The 12858-nt window shown below is 40.2% G+C and overlaps 1 protein-coding gene and 1 non-coding gene across 2 annotated transcripts in view; one reads left to right on the top strand and one right to left on the bottom strand.

Moving 5' to 3' along the window:
* Positions 1 to 12858, top strand: part of LOC136876972 (intraflagellar transport protein 81 homolog) — a 142758-nt gene that overhangs the window by 62040 nt on the left and 67860 nt on the right. The window lies entirely within an intron of this gene.
* On the bottom strand, positions 1863 to 1939 carry TRNAL-CAA (transfer RNA leucine (anticodon CAA)). The gene has a single exon. It is a non-coding gene; the product is annotated as a tRNA-Leu (tRNA).

Below are 12858 nucleotides of genomic sequence, written 5' to 3'. Positions count from 1 at the left end.
ACTAATGAAGAAACAATTAAAATCCTTCAAGAAGTAGATAGGAATGCACATCTTACACGCGTTGAGTTGGTGCAAATGTTAAAACTAGCACCTTCTACTTTGAACACTATTGTGGGCAACCAAGACAAAATTGAAAATGCGTATAAGCAAAATAGAAACAGAAAAAGAAAACGACTGCGTGAAGGAAAGTTTCTGAAGTTGGAAAGAATGATTTTGAATAAATCAATTTCTAACTTCTGATTGGAATGCGAAATAGGCTACAGGCACTGGGTTATTCAACAGTTTCACTGACAATAAAGACCTTTCCATAGAATAAAGAATGTAGAACAAAAAATAGACCACTTTTCCCTTTGAGAAAATCAAATGATCATAAATATGTCTCTCGGTCACGACCATTCACCAACAGCTGCACGGTTGCTAGAGTTACACTTTCGTTACACATTTTGTGGCGGTAACTTCTGTGATGCATAATTTCAGATGACTCTCAGCCATAAGCCATGTATGTCAAGAGGAGAGCTTTGAAAGAAAAAAAAGAAAATAAACCACGTGAAAACTGAATTCAGCGCTCCTAGCCGCAGTGAAATCTATTACCGTGCTTTACCTTAGCACTGTCCTGTCTTGTTCTAGTATAAAGTCTTTGCTGCCAACAGAATCCGCGAACACTGACGATGCCGACAGTTGAGGGAAAAACGTGGCTCATATAATAAATTCGTAGGCACCGAACAATATTGTCATTACCGACGAAACTGCATTGCTTTATTTTAATGCGAGCCCAGACGGTCTTCTGGTTTTAAAGCAGAAAGTATCAACCGGGGAATCGTACAAAGGTCGGAGATGGGGGTCATTGTAGTGCATTGCAATGCACATGGAAGCAAGAAACTTTATTCCGAAACAGACTTTCAACGTATTAGGTCGTGTTACGTACATGTAGTACGTGTTGAAGAGATATTAAGTACAGAACAAAAAAGGCCAGCCGGACACCAGTGGGATCCGAACCCATAACCTCCCGATTTTGCGTCGGTTGCTCTACCAATTGAGCTATGGTGGCCTAGGCCATCTTTGTTCTGTTTGAAAGGATCTGCGCTACAGGTCTGGCACTGCTGCTAGCACACTGTCGAGCGCGTTTAAGTCGCCCGTTGTGGGGCATGTCAATGAATTTTGAATTTTCACGACCGCATTGTAATCGAAACAGATTTTTAACGTATTAGGTCGTGTTACGTACATGTAGTACATGTTGAAGAGATGTTAAGTACAGAACAAAAATGGCCAACCGGACACCAGTGGGATCCGAACCCACAACCTCCCAATTTTGCGTGGGTTGCTCTACCAATTGAGCTATAGTGGCCTAGGCCATCTTTGTTCTGTTTGAAAGGATCAGAGCTACAGGTCTGGCACTGCTGCTAGCACACTGTAGAGTGCGTTTAAGTCGCCCGTTGTGGGGCATGTCATTGAATATTGAATTTACACGACCGCATTGTAATTGAAACAGACTTTCAACGTATTAGGTCGTGTTACGTACATGTAGTATGTGTTGAAGAGATGTTAAGTACAGAACAAAAATGGCCAGCCGGACACCAGTGGGATCCGAACCCATAACCTCCCAATTTCGCGTCGGTTGCTCTACCAATTGAGCTATGGTGGCCTAAGCCATCTTTGTTCTCTTTGAAAGGATCTGAGCTACAGGTCTGGCACTGCTGCTAGCACACTGTAGAGTGCGTTTAATTCGCCCGTTGTGGGGCATGTCAATGAATATTGAATTTTCACGACCGCATTGTAATCGAAACAGGCTTTCAACGTATTAGGTCGTGTTACGTACATGTAGTACGTGTTGAAGAGATGTTAAGTACAGAATAAAAATGGCCAGCCGGACACCAGTGGGATCCGAACCCACAACCTCCCGATTTTGCATCGGTTGCTCTACCAATTGAGCTATGGTGGCCTAGGCCACCTTTGTTCTGTTTGAAAGGATCTGAGCTACAGGTCTGGCACTGCTGCTAGCACACTGTAGAGTGCGTTTAATTCGCCCGTTGTGGGGCATGTCAATGAATATTGAATTTTCACGACCGCATTGTAATCGAAACAGGCTTTCAACGTATTAGGTCGTGTTACGTACATGTAGTACGTGTTGAAGAGATGTTAAGTACAGAACAAAAATGGCCAGCCAGACACCAGTGGGATCCGAACCCACAACCTCCCGATTTTGCGTCGGTTGCTCTACCAATTGATCTATGGTGGCCTAGGCCATCTTTGTTCTGTTTGAAAGGATGTGAGCTACAGGTCTGGCACTGCTGCTAGCACACTGTAGAGTGCGTTTAAGTCGCCCGTTGTGGGGCATGTCAATGAATATTGAATTTTCACAAGCGCATTGTAATCGAAACAGACTTTCAACTTATTAGGTCGTGTTACATACATGTAGTACGTGTTGAAGAGATGTTAAGTACAGAACAAAAATGGCCAACCGGACACCAGTGGGATCCGAACCCATAACCTCCCGATTTCGCGTCGGTTGCTCTACCAATTCAGCTATGGTGGCCTAGGCCACCTTTGTTCTGTTTGAAAGGATCTGAGCTACAGGTCTGGCACTGCTGCTAGCACACTGTAGAGTGCGTTTAAGTCGCCCGTTGTGGGGCATGTCAAGGAATATTAATTTTCATGACCACATTGTAATCGAAACAGACTTTCAACGTATTAGGTTGGGTTACGTACATGTAGTATGTGTTGAAGGGATGTTAAGTACAGAACAAAAATGGCCAGCCGGACACCAGTGGGATCTGAACCCACAACCTCCCGATTTCGCGTCGGTTGCTCTACCAATTGAGCTATGGTGGCCTAGGCCATCTTTGTTCTGTTTGAAAGGATCTGAGCTACAGGTCTGGCACTGCTGCTAGCATACTGTAGAGTGTGTTTAAGTCGCCCGTTGTGGGGCATGTCAATGAATATTGAATTTTCACGACCGCATTGTAATCGAAACAGACTTTCAATGTATTAGGTCGTGTTACGTACATGTAGTATGTGTTGAAGAGATGTTAAGTACAGAACAAAAATGGCCAGCTGGACACCACTGGTATCCGAACCCACAACCTCCCGATTTCGCGTCGGTTGCTCTACCAGTGTGCCAGTACAAAGCATCTAAAAATGCAAACAGTACAGAAATCCAAAAAATAATGCATTTGCCCAAGGGAACCAGCATTATTTATCCTCGTCTTCGAATTGTGTGATTTTGTTTTCTTTCGTTGCGTGAGGTTATGTTTGTCAGTGATTTATCCAAGTGCATTATTTGAACATTGTAAATGCACCTTGTTGGACACATTTCGGAAATAGTTCTTTCCATGGCATTTGAAAAATTTAAACTGTGAATCTAGGTGATTGCATGTATTAATGGGTTTAAGAACACTTTGTGACGCGGCAAGTGTTTACATTTCTGAAGTGCGAGAGAAGTGCCATGGCGGGAAATCATACAAGGATAGAGTCGTAGGAAAGTTCGATTTTAAGGGCATCGGGTACTTTCTGTGAAAATACAAGGCATCTAAAATGCATACAGTATAGTAATCCAATGAATAAAGCACTTGCGCATGGGAGCCAGCATAGATTTCTCCTCGTCTTTGTATCGTGCTTTTTTTTTTTTCCTTCGTTGCGTGAGGTTTTGTTTGCCAGTGAGATATCCAAGTGCATTATTTGTATACTATAAATGCACCTTCTTGGATACATTTTGGAAATAGTTCTTTTTTCATGGCATTTGAAAGGTATAAACTGTGAAGCAAGGTTATACAACATGCAGTAATGGACCTTAGAACATTTTGTAACGAGGCAAGAGTTGGTACTTCTGAATTGCGAATTGGCGGTTAATTCGAAATCACGTAATTCGAAGTCCGGTTTTTGAGTCCCAACGACTTTGAATTAACAAGGTTTTACTGTACCTATAAAGTACCAAGTTTGCTAAGATTATCGGATTACACAATATTGTAAAAGTCAAAATATGTTTTCACCCTTCATTGGTGGTTTGAAATACGAGAAAACTAGAAATGAATCTATTTTAAAAAAATATTTTGGAACGTTTAAGCCCAGATTACATTAATGTTACTCAAATGCGTTAAGGTTTAAATTGAGCACCACAAAATGAATTAAGTAGATGTCTTTCGATACATTATGGTATGGCAGCAGGGCAAATAATGCAGACTCACAGAACTTTTTAATTCTTCTTCGCCGGTGGTATTGAAGTGTATGTCAAGATTCATCTTCAAAGCATCAGGCACGAAAGACTTCCGATTATTACTTAACACATTCTTGTAAGAAGAGAAGCTCATTTCTACGTCACAAGACATTATTGGTGCATATTTAAATAATATTAAATCACGGCTGTCGAGTATGCACTCATCTTGAAATGTACTGGTGCCTTCTCCTCTAAGAACATTATTTATATTGCATGCTACCTCAGACTACAGGGGTAACACCAAACAAGGCACAAACACAGTTAAAAGGGGGAGGTAAGAGTACAATACACAATATAAGAAATCACTACACACTCGGAAAAACAGTAGCTGGGATTACTCGGATCTCCAACAAAACATGTACGAAATATCAGTAGGGCCAACTAGTGAACAACAAACCGGGAAGATGAAAAGGCTGGGAACCTACCAAAGGCATGGACAGGGCTTAGATAGCGGATTCCGAAATGAATCACCGTGATCCTTAGTTAAAAAAAAATATTATTTACAAGATAATTTTACAAATACATTCCAAGTTATGAGCTATAAGCTCAGTGATATACATAGGTTATTCGTAGCAGTATAAATTCAAATTACAAATCAACTGTACATCCAGTTACCAATGCAGTAGTACAATGCAATTTACAGGTTATCCAAAATCTAGCGTACCTCAAGTGATACAGAAATACCAGAGGCAATCCCCAAGGGAAATAATATTAAACTACAATATACATATTTTAGTGAAACAAGAAATGGGAATGCCTCGGAAACGAACAGGTAAGTCCAGCTGAAAAACTAAGGCGTCATAAGTAACTAATTTGGTGAATCTAGGCGAGGTTAGGGCAGACTCCTGTATGAAAAGCAAATCGGAACATTACGGAATTTTTAGCAGGAACGGAATTCAAGAGTGCTTACCCGAGGAGAGCGCCATCCCGAAAACTGGGGGACGTCAACCAGATAGGCTGCTCGCAGACAGATGGACCAAGACCGACAGAATTCAGGATACAGAATTCCTTCGAACACTGCCTCGCTCACTATATATAGGAATTACTGGCCTTGGAGGCAGCCAATCAGCGTGCACGTGTTTCCTATCGCCGCCTAGACTCACCAATCACAACCTTACTTTCGATCGCGAACTTTGACTAACATTCTAGAATACGCATGATCGCGAAAGTCGTATTTTTCCAGAATAGACAGAACACACTTTCTAGAACATATACCAACAAAGTAACACACCCTGTACAAAAGTTATGTAACTTTCTGGATCTTTCCAGGAACTATAGACAGAATTCTACTATTTACAAATGCCTATGTTACAACATTATACAGTACAGGTTAGGTCAATAAAAATAAAACATCATATTGTATTTTACAAACAAAGACTTCAAAAAAATACATTCCACTCACATTACATATTTCACTTGTAACATTGCACACATAGCGAAAAGCGTCACTTCGATTAAGCACATTTTAATATTTCCATTTTACACTGATGCCAACTATTCCATGTGATTGTTGTGCTGAAAGTTCAATACTTCTCACAATTTCAATACTTGCATGAATTTCTAAGCTAGCAGCTTCTAAACGAGTAATTGCATTCGATATAATTCCAAAGTTTGACTTAATATATGCCAGACTTTCTGACAAACTGCAGGAAAACAATTCCTGTGTAATCTTGATAGAAGATTCAGAGTATTCACTTGTAATAACTACAGATGTGATATGGAAAAGCAGTTTTGCGAATACTAGTTCTCATTCGGAAAGTTCACAATTATTTTGCACAACTACATCTGTTACCAAACCGCCGAAATATGACGTTTCTATGAAAATAGCTCAAAATATCACCTTATGATGAAAAATAACCAAAATATGCATTTATGTGACAAATAAAAATTACTTAATTGTGACGATAATTACCTGATTTGTACCAAAATCCAAAGAAAAAATATGACTTTTCCTAAACATCCGAGCCCTAATAATAAGTAACTTTGAACAGTACCGAATAATTCACAAATGTTTAATGGTCCAGTAGGGCTTTTTTTCTTTGTCACGCATTAGGCTTATTGCCTTTTAAAGGAAGACTGTATGAGAGGTCGCTTCATCTTTTTTATAAACACCAGCTACGAACTGCTCCATATGGGCCATACCCTTAATTGTAGCGTTGTCACCATCACTTGCACTTATCACAGAATCCAACATGGCTAGAGTGGCAAGTACATCTTTCTTTGACGGAATAGTTGCTGCCTGTGCCCTATCTTCGCCGTGTTCAACATCAGCTGTAGCTGCATCTCCCTCTGGGGTCATGTGATCACAGCTGAATATCTGGCGGGTTTCCGCTCTTCTGAAGTAGTCTCCGCATGGTCTATGGTGATGCATTCGGAGAAAGTCATACTGACATCTGACTTTTGCCGTAACTCCTTCCATTCTTCATTGTCTTCTTCTTCTCCTTCTTCTACTTCATTTAGCGAACCAAAACCACACTTCATGAAGCAGTTCTTGATTATCGATGAATGAATAGCGTCCCAGGCAACTGTCACACTCCGCATTGCACCAATCACGTTCCACCTGCGTATTTCTCCCGCCTGAATATTTCTGCCAACTTCCCGGAGAAATAACACACCAGTTGCTTTCTGTAGGCATGTTTCACAGATGAAATTATGCCTTAATCTAGGGGGTTGCAAGTAGCTCATAGTGTTGGCCGGCAGAAAAAGAAGACGCACATGTTTTAAAATTAAATTATGTTTGTATGCAGCGCACTGATCCAACAGCAGAAGTATTTTTCTGTCCTGGCATGCCATTTTTGCGCTCAAGGCATACCAGCCACTCAAAAATTTTGCCTGCCATCCAGGAATTTTTAGACGATTTATATTTGCACGGAAAGTGCCTGATGCCCTTAAAACATCGTGGCTTCTCGTACTTGCCTATGATGAGAGGAGGAACTCTCGCTTCCGTCCGCATTGCAACACGGAAGGACTGTGACCCTATCCTTGTAAGATTTCCTGCCATGGTACTTCTCTCCCTTAAAACCATAAGTCTGTTTGGGCTCGGCATTAAAAAACAATGCAGTCTCATCGGCATTGAAGATATTGTTCAGTGCATACGAATTGATTATGTGAGACACGCTTTCTTGCCAACTGTTTGCATCGCTAGTGTTCACTGATTCGGCTTCTCCGTACACTGCCTGCCATGTGATATTGTGCCACTGAATCCACCCGTTTGAACACTGAAACTCAAGACCCATCTTTATCACTAGTTCATTCAACTTCCCCTTCCCCTTAATAATCTTGCCATCAACAGGGATATTGTTAGTCCGAACATGCCGATACCACTCGATCAATTGTACTTCCAAATCAGAGTGATTAGCTCCTCGAATGCACATTCGCTTTGCTATATTTACACCCTGCATTTCCTGAGCTTTTATGCTCTCACAATTTTTTAAAAACGTTGAAAGCGTGGACACAGGAATTCCAAAGTCTTTAGCTATTTAAGTTTTCGTTTTATGTCCTTTTTCGACGGCCCTTGTAATTTTAACTTTCTCGCTGAGTGTCTTTGAAGAATACTGGCGCTTAGCCATTTCACAACACAAAGAAGGAACACACGTGCCCTAAATCATTGCCTACAAGATACATAAGGCCGAGAAATACAGCACACAAGACTCGGCCTCGAGATACTTCCGAAAAGTGCCATTAGAGTTCTCTTTACTGAGCTGTCTTGCTTGCTCATTGCAACACATTCGAGTTTGAAAAGCTATAAAAATTCATTAAAAGTAGTAATTTCAGAAGACACCAAACAGATGTGAGAGAATAAAATAGACCAAGAGCAGTTTTATGACTTACTTTCTACAACGTATTTCTTACACTTTGCTTAAACTAAATAAGTAATTAACGAAAGAAACAGTGAAGTCTGTACGTAGCGAGTTTGTTACTTCATCCCGTTTTCTCTAATTCTGCCTCAGTGTATCCGATAAAGTGATCGAGATTGTGGTCATAAATAACTTTGGGTTTAATCGCTATCTTATAAATTATCAGCGATTCTATCTTTTCCTCCACACATCTGATGTTGCGACATTCGTAGGCCTATTGAAGCCGCTGTTTGGAGAGCGATGTTATGCCCGTTTTGCCATTAGAAAATCCTATGTAATTTTTCAGCATCTTCTGGTGTGGTACAGTTAGGCAGTGCAAGGATCTCAAATCTGTAGCCGGTAGGTGCTTTCCTATGACAGAGGATGCAAATTTTTAGCATCGTTTCTCCTTATTTCACTTTTTCTTCCCATAAGATTCAATTTGTTCTAATAGGAATAAAGCTCCTAAATGATCATTTGTACCATTATTTTCAATTTGGTTTACCTTTTGGTCAAGTTAATATACCGGTACCTCAAATAATTTTTCTGATTTCATTACTGTATCCTTCTCAATATAAAGACTGTTTTCCGTAATCTGGCATTTGAAATCTCATCAATATATAATATTTAGATTTAACATAGATTCTCGTAGCCTTTCCTTGACATAGAAACGAGACTTGTAGGAATTTTTCTTTTTCCTAGTGGCTTTACGTCGCACCGACACAGATAGGTCTTATGGCGACAATAGGATAAGAAAGGCCTAGGAGTTGGAAGGAAGCGGCCGTGGCCTTTATTAAGGTACAGCCCCAGCATTTGCCTAGTGTGAAAATGGGAAACACCGGGCGAGTTGGCCGTGCGCGTAGAGGCGCGCGGCTGTGAGCTTGCATCCGGGAGATAGTAGGTTCGAATCCCACTATCGGCAGCCCTGAAGATGGTTTTCCGTGGTTTCCCATTTTCACACCAGGCAAATGCTGGGGCTGTACCTTAATTAAGGCCACGGCCGCTTCCTTCCAACTCCTAGGCCTTTCCTATCCCATCGTCGCCATAAGACCTATCTGTGTCGGTGCGACGTAAAGCCCCTAGCAAAAAAAAAAGGGAAAGTACGGAAATCCATCTTCAGGGTTGCCGATAGTGGGATTCGAACCCACTATCTCCCGAATGCACGCTCACAGCCGTGTGCCTCTAACCGCACGGGCAACTCGCCCGGTCTTTTTTTTTTTTTTTGTGGCTGACCTAGAACAGTTATATGCTGAAGATACGGTATGTTCATCGTTATCTGAATCAGAAATTTTACTAAATTTTGATGGCAGTATGTAATTTCTGGGAGCTGGGGCCTTTCTGCGTTTGACACTTTTCTACAACTTTTATTATAATTTGGGTCCACCTTAATCAGTACATAAAAATTGTTGCTTAAATGTAATTACAACATATATTTCAATCAGAACTAGTTTCGACGCCTCATGCGTCATCATCAGCTGATATAAGTTCGTGGAAAAATTGCAAATCGTATAAGTTTATCTATGTCAAATTGATCATAATTTAAAACCATAATAACAACATGAAATTATACTGTCTCTAAGTCCATTTTTTTTTTAACAAGGCCAAGACTTGCGAGTCTTATGCCATAAACTGATAAAAACATATGCAAACCGGTTTGCTCACTTATGAAATAACATGGATTTAAAAGAACAACAACTAAAAAATAAAATAGTCTTTAAGTACTATGTGCTTAATTTATCACACTTCTCAAAACTTGACATAGAATCTTAGTAGAAATAATTCAATAAAAACTTCAGTGTCACTTTAATAGAGCAATCATGGTGAGGTGGAAACGATAAATAAGTCCTTTGGGATGTTATCAAGGACAACGTTCCCAGTTCAATGCGGACCTGTAATAATAGGAATGTAATAAACTATCACTTCACTGAAGAGTCAAGATATAATATTACGTCTTATAACGTAATCGTTTTTACGTGACTCACCTCAAAAGATCGCTGTTCATGTGAAGCGCAGTGAAGAACAGCAAGCAGTGTTGTGATAATAATCAAGTGTTCAAGGTTGGTCGGGATTGAAGAAGGGAAGTCGGGGAAAGTGGGAGGAGCAATTGAGGAACGGCAATTTGTTGCAGCTCTGGAGGGCGTGGTTGTAAGAAGCAACTAGCAACGCTGTACGCATAATATGAAATGCCGACCTATTGACCGGGATATGTACGTTTTTTAAAAATGCAATAAGGAAATCAAATAGAATATTTGATTTTTCAGAAATCTCGTTTAAATTAATGTTTGGATTAAAATACTGTTCTAGGTGTATATAGCAACCCTCCATAACATCCAGCAAACTTCTTTTTCCTAAGTTCTCCAGGACCTCAATGTCCAGTTCTGTAGATGTGAATTTATGCTTTAGATCATGTATATGCTGGCCTACCCGTGGAAAACCTGTTATATTTTATGGCATTAGTATGTTCTGTATATCTAATTTTAAAGTTTCGTCCTGTTTGACCTAGATATGTGAACGCACAGTCGTTACATTTAAATCTATAAACACCCGATTTGGAATATTGGTTCGATCTATTGACTGAGGCTGAATTTTGCAATACAACTGTATTATTATTATTATTATTATTATTATTATTATTATTATTATTATTATTATTATTATTATTATTATTATCAGTACGAAACAAAACCCCGACATTATGCTTCTTGAATATATATAAACTTATATATATCCAATATTTTCTGTTTAGCAGGAAGCAAGTTATTTAATTTATTCTGAACCGAGTCTTGAAAAATGTTACATTGCACCTTAGTAAGCAAGGCAGCGGCCCTGAGGTGAGTCTCATATAACTGCTGATTCAAAAAGGTTTTTTTCTTATAAAGAAATTTTAACTCATTTTTTAGACAAAATCTTTTACATTTTTGTTGTACATTACGCTGGTGTGAAAGCACCTGATTCGTTTTAAATACCCTCTTTAAAAAATTTGGGCTCAGATTAAATTCGATACATTTTTTGATAAACTTTATATTCTTGCCTATCTTTCCTACCTGAATTCTTAAGCCCAAAAACCGATGGTCCACCATCTTTGCCTGGTGAGCTTCTTCAGTTAAACTAATAAACTTCATTGTTTGTCCAACCCTTGTCCCGTTTCCCTACGGGGTCGGGTATGAGGTGAGATGAATTTGTCGTGGCGGTTTTTTATGACCGGATGCCCTTCCTGACGTCAACCTCATCAGAGGAGTTAATGAGAGATGAAATGAATGACGTGATATATGATAGTAGGGAGAGGGTGAAACCCGGTGCCGGCACATAGCCTACTCCTGTCGAATAGCACCAAGGGGTCTGCTCAAGGCTTAACGTCCCCATCCGACGGACGAATCACCATCAACAGTGTCATATGCCCTCACTCCATATGAGCACTGCGGAGAGGTTTGGAATTTAATCCAGGCTTTTGGCACGCAATCTAGTGATTAGAAATTGTATACCACCACCTCCCCTACCCTGCCGGCCAACATTCTGATGGTGAAAATTTTTTCGACCAACGGGACTCGAACCGGCTCACCTCGGTGTTAGACCGTTTTTAGACTTCAGCGCCTTAACGATCATGGCCACCAGGCGGGCTAAACTAATAAACTTCATTGTTTGTCAGTATTGAACCAAGATTACAACTTTTATTATAATTTGGGTCCACCTTATTCAATACATAAAAATTGTTGCTTAGATGTAATTGCAACATATATTTCAATCAGAACTAGTTTTGACGCCCCTCTACGTCATCATCAGCTGATATAAGTTCGTGGAAAAATTGACAATCATATAAGTTTATCTACGTCAAATTGATCATAATTTAAAACCATATTAACAACATGAAATTATACTGTTTCTAAGTCCATTTCTTTTTTTTTTTTTTTTTACAAGTCCAAGACTTGCGAGTCTTATGCCATAAACTGATAAAAACATATGCAAACCGGTTTGCTCACTTATGAAATACGAGGACGGTTTGAAAAGTTCTCGGAATCATAGCTAGATGTCAGTGCTAGAGCAGCGAGGTTCCCGCGCAATAATCACACATCCTTTGTGAGTGAACACGTGGCGCGTCAGTGCTCTAGCTGCAGGAGTGTGGTAGTGACGACTCTTTGTTGTTGTTCCTGCGTAGTGATTTGTGACAATGGAAAAAACTGAGATTCGAGCAGTGATTAAATACTTTGTAAAGAAAGGTATGAAAGCAAAGGAAATTCATGCCGACTTTCAGAACACACTGGGGGACTCTGCTCCTTCATTTACAACTGTTGCCAAGTGGACCAGCGAGTTTAAATTTGGTCGGGAGAGCTTGGATGATGATCCACGTAGTGGACGGCCAAAAAGTGTTACGACCCCAGAATTTATCGCAAAAGTGCATAAAATGGTCATGGAGGATCGTCGACTGAAAGTGCGGGAGATTGCTAAAGCTGTAGGGATGTCTTCTGAATGGGTATATTATATTTTAACCGAAGAATTGGGTATGAAAAATTATCCGCAAGATGGGTGCCGCGGCTCTTGACATTGGACAATAAACGCACAAGATTGGAAATGTCCGAACAAAGTCTGGCCCGTTTTCAGTGCAACCAACAAGAGTTTTTGCGCTGGTTTGTGACTACAGATGAAACTTGGGTCCACTACTATACCCCAGAGACAAAACAGCAGTCAAAGCAGTGGAAACATGCTGATTCACCACCACCAAAGAAAGCAAAGGCAGTGCGTTCGGCCGGAAAGGTCATGGCCTCAGTTTTCTGGGATGCAAAAGGCATTCTGCTAATAGATTATCTTCCTACTAGC

This window comes from Anabrus simplex, chromosome 7, assembly GCF_040414725.1.
Source record: "Anabrus simplex isolate iqAnaSimp1 chromosome 7, ASM4041472v1, whole genome shotgun sequence".
Classification (NCBI taxonomy): Eukaryota; Metazoa; Arthropoda; class Insecta; order Orthoptera; family Tettigoniidae; genus Anabrus; species Anabrus simplex.
The sequence above is the reverse complement of the archived record's forward strand: the minus strand, read 5'-3'. Positions and strand labels throughout refer to the sequence as shown.